The sequence below is a fragment of the Copidosoma floridanum genome, unplaced genomic scaffold (genome assembly GCF_036245765.1).
Source record: "Copidosoma floridanum isolate Cflo_tuat_1 unplaced genomic scaffold, Cflo_Japanese_pri ptg000030l, whole genome shotgun sequence".
Classification (NCBI taxonomy): Eukaryota; Metazoa; Arthropoda; class Insecta; order Hymenoptera; family Encyrtidae; genus Copidosoma; species Copidosoma floridanum.
Genome location: NW_028321907.1, coordinates 30,859,023 through 30,866,624, shown reverse-complemented (window position 1 = coordinate 30,866,624; position 7,602 = coordinate 30,859,023).

The following is a 7,602-nucleotide window of genomic DNA, read 5'->3' as shown; positions in this document are numbered from 1 at the left end:
TATTTCAAACAACAATCATTTTTTTATTTAAGTTATATTAATATTTCATTTAAACAATTATTTTGACTGTAAATTAATAATTTCAACATATATCAAACATAATCATTTATTTTTCAAAGAGTTGCACAGCAGAGTCATAGCTCGGCGGTAATCTTCTTCCGAAACCTGACAACCTTCATCCACTTCTTGGTTAACGAATTCTAAAAAAATTTTATAGATAACAAAAAAATAATATATAATAATGTTGTTCAAAAGAAACAGATAATAATTGTTTTATAAATTAATAAATGTTTTTTTTTGCTGCACGGACATGACTCTGAGCATATGAGTTATTTGATAGCAAATGAAGAAGTGATGTTAGTAGTAAGCCTCACACAGGTGGTGAAGGGTGCAGCTGTGCTAAACCAAGAGTTAGTTAGGAGAAATGTAGATTAGTGTAGTTTATTTTATTAGTTATAATGCCGTCAGAATTATAGAGCAGCTCTCCGTGTAACAATCAAATCTTGAAATGTATTCTTACTAATTACGAATGCAAGGCGGTATACTTAATTACAATAAATAATAGCAATCTTACCTAGTACATCATCATAGATATCTTTAGGAATTTGGTTTGTTTTCATTTTTCCGGTAGGTGTCATGGTTTTTAGAGTTTCTTTTCCAACAATTTCCACCATAAGACGCCGAGCCATTAACGTCCCCTTTTTTTTTGTTTTTTTGAACAATCGATGTCAACTTAGTCCTTGACACAAGGGATTTGATTCTAGAGTTATCAAATGGTGCTACGAAATGATGGTCTTGATTTGAATTTTGAGCCTGAATATTTCTATGGTCTTCCTGTATGTCGGGATCCTGAGGTAAACTCGATGCCGCATCATCATTTTCATTAGCTATACAATATTTAATTCATTTTATTTTTATATTCTATAGGGTTAACAAAATTTTCTGAGTGCCGAAGCCCATATATTTAAATAATGATACTACCGCAGCTGGTGTTACGTAAAAAAACAAAAAAAAAGTTTTTTTCTACCTTTGGCGTTTTTGACCTTGTGCTGGGCACAGCACACAGTCTACTATTTACTACTTCGGGCGTTTTTGAACTTATACTATACCCTTGGCAGGAAAAGAAGGATCTGTCACATAAGTGCGATGTAACCGGGGCTACCCTATTTCTACCTCTCGGGCGCAAAGTGAGGGCCCAAAGTAATAAAGTAATCGTTATTGTATTAACTAACCTCTCTATCCTTTCTTTTCTTTTTTCTTGAATTTATCACTGAAAGCCAGACGTGGTTTACCACAAGGCTTAAATTAATAAAGTTATTTCTTATTCTAATTATATTTGTGCACCTTGTATTCCTCTCCCCTTCGGGGAACCCGTAAAAATTATTATGTTTGACCCATCACGCTTTCCTTTCAAAATATAGCCGTTTTTTATATTTTTTTTTGGCTATGTTGTAAAAGAATCTTTTGAAATAATAGCTTTGTTCCGCTCTATCTGGACACGGCCTTAGTCACTGCACTCATGCGGATGGTGAATGTTAAACTCACTTTGCACCCTTAGGTGGTAGAAAATAGTAGTTTTCGTCGGGTAAGTGCCATCCCACCAGGGCTATTTTGCAGCTGTTTTCCGTAGGGTAGCCCCACTTGGATCACGCTTATGTGACGGATCCTATTTTTCTTACTGAGGGCACAGCACAAGGTCAAAAACGCTCGAGGTAGGAAAAATAATATACGCAACTCAAGCGTAAGCCTTTGCGCCATTGTGCACACTTTCCGCCCTTCGACTACTTTGGGCCCTAGGGCGCAAAATTACACTTTGTGCTCTAGTGGCGTAATTTACTATTACTTAAGAGATAGTGTTAATAGTAGTTTTCGTCGGATGAGTGCCATCCCACCGGGGTTATTTTGCGGCCCAATAGACCTGCGAAGCAGGGGCCGAGGGTCTGTAGGGTAGCCCCACTTGGATCACGCTTATGTGACGGATCCTATTTTTCTTACTGAGGGCACAGCACAAGGTCAAAAACGCTCGAGGTAGGAAAAATAATATACGCAACTCAAGCGTAAGCCTTTGCGCCATTGTGCACACTTTCCGCCCTTCGACTACTTTGGGCCCTAGGGCGCAAAATTACACTTTGTGCTCTAGTGGCGTAATTTACTATTACTTAAGAGATAGTGTTAATAGTAGTTTTCGTCGGATGAGTGCCATCCCACCGGGGTTATTTTGCGGCCCAATAGACCTGCGAAGCAGGGGCCGAGGGTCTGTAGGGTAGCCCCACTTGGATCACGCTTATGTGACGGATCCTATTTTTCTTACTGAGGGCACAGAACAAGGTCAAAAAGGCCCAAGTAGGGGAAAAAATCTGGACACAAATTATACGTGATAGAATAAATAAACCTCATTTAAGCTTATGAAAAATCGTAAGAGGACGTCGGAGTAACTTGAGACACTATAAGCGTGTAGTATTGTCAACCTTAGATTGTGATAAAGTCATTAAAGACTAAAGTAACTAACTAAAATGTAAATGATGCAAAGTGTGTCAGATACTGTTTTTTTTTGCAGTCTTGCCCGTTCTACGAAAAAATACACCTTCGTTACTGTTAAAAAATTATCGCATCACTAAATTCAAACACTTGACATAATTTTGTTTTCCGTATAAACAAAAAGGGTGAACCACTTACAAGAAACAAAATAATATCTTCTGAACTTTTCTTCATTGCGGTATAATTACTTCAAAACCCTTTAACTGTTACATACAAGATTAAAGAGTAACATTTTGTATACATTATTCAAACGCAATTAATATAATAATAAGAAAGTTGTATTTGTTACCATGTACTAAATGAGTATGTAATGTTATTTCAGTGTGTTAAAAGAAAATACATATTTATTGTGTTACTGAATAAATTTATTTTTTCCATTCTCTCGTGAAATTAAAATTGTTAAATTTATAACATTCATAGTCAAGGATGATTTTAGTCCCAAGATTTCACTCTTACTTCAGGCTTAAGTACGGACTAGGTAGTGAAATTTTTACCTTCTGATAACCAATTATTATCATCAATTGAATCCCAGTTGTTAACTTTGAGATTGAAACCAGCCAATTTGTAGTGATTCATTTGATCTTTATGAGTCCATTTATATGAAACAACAATTTTTTTTATACAGTCCTCTACGATTGCTCTGGTTGTTATGTATAAATATATTTTACACGAAAACCTGCTTGGTGCTGATCAAAGAGCTCATTGGCAGAGATTAGTAGAGAGATTGCTGACTGCAATGCTACGGCGCGAGTTCACTTTTGGCCACTGTTTCGAGCGCCCCGTCGCGGCCAAGCGGTTGAACCAGGCACACATATTTTTTTTTATTTGAGAAGCATGGAGGGGATATACCGAGTGTGTGCCTACGGATTCGCGTGGAAATGGGCATATAGGCACATACTTTGGAGACGCGTGGAAGGGGTATACTGAATATGTGCCTACGGAGAGAGGAGTGGTGCATGGAAATGCTGACTATAGCTATATAACTATATACCCGCGTATATCATAGCAAAAGAAAGCGATGAGTCTTTCTCGCTATATACTAACTTTTTAAATAAGGTCTTAGAAATTAAGGGGATGTAGAGAAAAAAAAGATTTTACATCTAATATTTACAAAATAAAAAACCTATTCTTTCATTTAACAATTCTCTATAACATATGAAAGCTTAAGAGAGGCTAGCCATATTATTTTTCGAAAATTAAATCATACAAATAAATGCTTACGCAATTGGAAGCTCAGACTTTCAAGGCATTTATTTTTTAGTTCTTCTTATACTTTGGATTTTCGTTTAGTACCGTGTATCAAAGTACGTTGAAAAAATATTTAGCTTGAAATATTTTTTGAGGTTGATAGTATAGCTATAAGCACCTTAAATATAAATTATTATTCTTACTTATCATAATCACTATAAACTGTAGGCCAAGCTCCGGAGGGTATCAATGAACATATGTGACTTTAGGTTGCCTAAGGTCCGAAGTTTGAATAGCTGAGATGGCAAGGGCTTATGCCTTCGACGGCATATTTTGGCGATTTGGGGTTCAATTCTGATTGCCATTAGAATTTTTTTTTTTTTAAATAATATTCAGTATTCTATTTCAATTTCTTATTGCAACTTTCATTTTAATTTATGAATATTGTCAACACTTTTTTTTTCAGGCACGTTAAAAAAATTTTATTTTTAATACTGTGTCACGTACATAGAATCCTACGCAACAACTGACTATTAAATAATTTATTACGTTAATAGTTATAGCTGGCAAGGCCAATTCATAATCTTAAAGGTAATAATTTGAATGATAGTAACATTGATAACTAACTAAATACTTGATAGATCATATAAATCTATATGTGCGTATTCGTATGCTTGCATGTGTGATATCAGACTTTTTGACCGATGTCAATGATTCAGGACTCAGAAGGATTACTTTTTCATATTGTTACGATGGCTTGGGAAAAACAATCGTCATAGCTTTTTAAGGTTGTCATACCTCTTGACGATTTCTTGATTTTTTTAAGCAGATTGTTGTAATATTTAGGTGAAAAAAATATTCTTATACATATTTTAGTTTTACTTAGGGAAAATTCAAACAATTACATTTTTTTTAATCTCTCCATAGGTTATACAGTTTCATTTTGAACAATAAAACAATTTTTTTTCTTTCGATTCATGCATTCAAGAATAGTATTTCAATAAGATTGATAGAAAAATTCCCTAATTTGTAATTTTAATTAAATTCTCAACAAGATCTTATTTCATACAGTACGAAAAAACCACATTTTCTATTTTCGCACACTCCATAAGAGTTTTTTTTATAGGATAATTTTATTTTAATGTGATAAATATTATGATTTCATTGACAGGTTTTACACATCTGAGCTTGTAATTTATATATGTACATTTTAATACTTACTGTAGCTAAAAAAAATAAATGTAGTTTGGTTTGTTCTTAAATATCTGATACGATTGTTTCATTACAAAAAACTTTAGATTGCAATAAATGACTAAAACTTTTAATTTGCTACTCAACATAATTTAATATTGTTGAATAAATTTCTACCTGCAGAGAAAATACTGAAACATTTAACGATAGCTTTTTAGAGTGTCAGAAAACTGAGTGGATTTTTGAAGATTTTGCACTACAAATTTTTTTTTTTTAAAGTAGGCCCGATTATTATTCATAATTTAGAATGTGGTTCAGTTTTTTTTTTAAGTCTTACAATTTCTTGAATCGCTGAATAATATCGGTGGGTCAGCGCAAGAAATAGTCTTTTCAGAGTAGAAGACATGAAAGAGCTTTTTTAAATCAAGAGGAAAAAAAGAGTTTCTTTGAGTAAATTTTTTTGTTTTTGTCGTAAATAACCCAATAAACCAACGGCAAAAGGTGTATAATACCGTAAAAACAAAAAAAAATCAACATCTAACCAGTTTAAACATAATTATTAACAGAGTAACATACGTATAAAACGAACATTAAGCACTACACCTCTCAGTGATATGTGGTGAAAAGAATCCGAAATAAATATTTCTGCATACCTATGGTTGTAAAAAATAAATAAAGTACTTTACAGGCCTTGAAAACATAACCTCAAATAGTAATAAACTCCTGAAATTAAAAAAAAGTCGGAAAACAGACGTTTTTATGCTACCTACGTCCAGTAGGGACTGCGATGATTGTAAAACGTATAAATATTCTTATAAGCTACTAAAACTAGTTGCCCTGATTTTTTTCAGAATTAGAATACCTAACCTCACCGTGCAAAATGTCAAGAAATTCAAGAAAATAGCCTTTTTTCTGCCATTTTCGGTCATAGTCAGCCATTAAGTGCCCGTACAGAGTCTGAATGATTTTTATTACTGTCTTTGTATCTCATTTGGTACTAACAGTCATTTTTAGCTCTCGGAAACATAACCCCGTTTGGATATGTGATCTCAATGTTAGAGAAAATTCGAAAGAACGACGTTTTTACGCTACCTACGTCCAAAACTTGTGAATTATCCGCTAAACAGTTAACAACTTTAAAAGTAACTTCGTGGCTTTCTGGAGTAGTTCTGGACGCATATGCAGCAGTTCATGTTGACGAATGGCAGGATGTAACATGCATATCAACAGATAGTACATCGTATATATTAGGAGAACACGCTTATGCAAGACACTGTAATATTCGGCACGTTAATAAAGTCGAATTTTGTTTGAAGAAACGGATATTTATGCTTTATCTAATTCATAACCACTGGCAGCTAATTGTTATACTGAACACTGAAGATGGAACGATGATGCATTTTGATCCTTATGGAAACGGCGCTAACAAGGACAGTGTACGTGAATGTCTTGATAGATTTATAAAATTTACCAATTCCTCTTTCAAAACATTGCAGGGAAAGGACTTAACATTTGTAGAACCACCCGCCAGGCCAACTCAACAAGATGGGGATGTGTACAACTGCGGAGTTTTTGTGCTTTTATACATGTATCATATGGGATTCGATGCATCTTTCCCACGCAACTTTAATGTAAATAGTTACCGATTAAAAGTTGCGCGTACATTACTGTTGAAATCGAAAAATATGGAAAAAAGATGCTTGGTATGCTTTTCTGAGACGGTATCGAACAAAGTGCAATGTAAAATCTGTGATAGATATTGCCATAAGTCCTGCTTAAAGAAAATCGATGGAGCAATTGCAACCGATGATGAAGAGAATGTAGTCACAAGCAGTATAAGAAATCACAAACATGTAATTAAAAAAAAAGTAGTATTATCAAATGATACAAAAAACGTTGAACAAACTGCAAAGAAATTTTTTTGTAGACTTTGCCAACGTAATGAACTTGCTGATAAATAGACATATTAATGAAAAGATTGTCATGACACAATTACACGTAAATCGGCAAATATCAACAAAAAATGTTTCTGTGTTCAGTGCCATATTAAAATAATCGTAATAAAAATATAAAAATCTCCAAAAATATTAGAAAAGTCGTAATTAGCGAATAAGACAATGTGTATGCATGCATATTTAATAAAAAAAAGGAATGAGCATCAAACAAATTTCCTATGATGTATGACATATGCTTGGTGCATAAACGCAGAAGTCAAGTATGATATGAACCACTTTGATATACGTAATAATTTTATGCAAGTTAAATTAAACAGTAGCTAGCATCAACTGGTGTACGAAAAGATAGTAAAATTACTGAATATCGATGTTTGCGAGAAATAAAAATGACTGTTAGTACCAAATGTGATACAAAGACGGTAATTAAAGTCATTCAGACTCTGCACAGACACTTAATGGCTGACTATGACCGAAAATGGCAGAAAAAAGGCTTTTTTCTTAAATTTCTTGACATTTTGCACGGTAAGGTTAGGTTTCCTGATTCTGAAAAAAATCAGGGCAACTATTTTTAGTACCTTATAAGAATATTTATATGTTTTACAATCATCACAGCCCCTAATGGACGTAGGCAGCGTAAAAACGTCGTTCTTTCGAATTTTTTCTAACATTGAGATCACATATCCAAACGGGGTTATGTTTCCGAGAGCTAAAAATGACTGTTAGTGCCAAA